Raw genomic sequence first — 1980 nt, 5'->3', positions numbered from 1 at the left:
CACCCTCCTGAAACTCCCAAGTTAGTCTGTCCTTATTGTATGTCTTTTTCTGGAAAATCTGACCCAAGAGTAGGGCATCCTGTGCCTTCTTTCGCTCAGCCTCAAAACATTCCACCATGTGCAGTGCTTTCTCGTCAAGTACTTCCACGTGGTCCTCATGTACATCATTTCTTCCTATAGGTTGAGGGCTCGTCAGCAAGGTCGACCCAGTAATAGGATGGTATCCTCTTAACAAATAAGCAGGTGTAAATCCTGTGGCCATATGTAGTGAGCTGTTGTAGGAAAGTGCAAGAATGTCCAATAGATTGCTCCAGTTATCGCGTTCAGGGTTGATATAGGCTCAGATTGAGATTTCCAAACCCTGATTCATTACTTCCGTCTGTCTGTCTGCTTGTGGAGCAGGTGTGACTGGTTCTGGGACTTTGAGTTGTCAACCCCATGGGAACATGGAATGGACAGAGGCTTTACCATCTCTGAGCACACATGTTCCACATTCAATTTGGATCTTGCCAACTGGTCCTCACTTATTGACGAAATCGCCACAAATCATCCATTTCCACAGAACTCTGCCTGCCCTTCCCCTTACGACTGAGATGCCATTAATTGGAAGTTTTCTGACTGTGCTGAGCTTCAAGGTGCTGAGGGCCTTGCCATGAGGATGGCAATTGATTATCTAGATTTCATTGCCTGGTGGACGGCATCCATTTCTAGGTGGGAGGCTGATCTTGACCCACAAGTCACTGATCAGATCAAAGGTCTACATCTCAGTCAATTCTGGAAACAAGGTGTCTTAGTGGATCTAGAACAATGCTGGTAGGAGGTTAACATTCCGAATCTGCTGTCAAATGGACACTAGTGCCTACCACTTTTATGATAAAACATAGGCAGTTGCTGTTAGGATCCATCCTATTCCTTGGATAGGGCACGAGATGAGGTAGAGGTCGACGTAGATACCACCGGTAGTTACTAGACTGGAATAGGGATGAGGTCTGTAATCGAGTTGTTGTATGGAGTTAGGTCCGAAGCATAAGTGTACAGAGCTAAGTCCAAGAAGCTGGGAGGCACAGAGTTGAGTTCCGGGACAGGAGGAATGGAGTTAAGTCAGTCAGAGATGAAGGTAGCATGGGCTTGGAGTTGGAGACTCAAGAATACGCAAAGTGAAGTGAACACTAAGTGAAATGTTAGTGTATCGGAGTTACACGATAACTCGGTGTAAGGTGGATTTGGCATCGGAGTTGAAGTCCGAGGCAAGTTAGTAGAGATAATGCAGATGAGAGGCTGAGACGAGAGGACGAAGGAACAAGACAGAAGTTAACTTTAATATCAAGGATGAGGGTACTTGGTACATGCAAGGAGTATTTATACGAGTCAAAGAGAATAAGGTCTGTGAAAAAGGAAAAGAGGTTGGTAACTCCAGTACAAAGTAGAACAATAGAGAGAACAAGGGCCATAAGGGAAGTATCATGGAGGCGGAGATGATATGTGAGGAAGCGTGGAGTTGGAGTTGAGGTTTATTGTGAAGAGGGTTTTTGCCAAGGCAGAGGACAGGAGACTTGGCAGAACAAGAACAATAAGCGCCTTGTTCTATTCGGAGTTGTCGTGCTTGGAGTTGGATACACATGTTCGGCATTGGTTTACCAGAGTACAAGGTCGGAGTTGTTTTGGTGTTGGAGTCCGAGAAGTGAGTTATGGGGTGGTTAGTCATGTGAGGTTGTAGGTCACGAGGATGGTTCGTGACAGTTGCCTGCAAAGTCTTTTCAATCCCCCTAAATGAAATGCCTAGGCAATTTCATTCTTTCTTGACAGCTATTTCATTGCTACCCACCACATTTTTCATTTCTCCTTGGCAATGAAATACATTTCATTCTTTTGCTTGTGCTTTTTCATTACTTTTTCATTCTTTGCCAACTTGATTTTATTTCTACCTACTGCATTTTTCATTCTCTGCCAGTATCATTTCATTCTTTTGCCTGCACTTTT

Source organism: Laccaria bicolor, genomic scaffold (assembly GCF_000143565.1).
Source record: "Laccaria bicolor S238N-H82 LACBIscaffold_68 genomic scaffold, whole genome shotgun sequence".
NCBI lineage: Eukaryota > Fungi > Basidiomycota > Agaricomycetes > Agaricales > Hydnangiaceae > Laccaria > Laccaria bicolor.
This window is presented reverse-complemented; position numbering follows the sequence as displayed.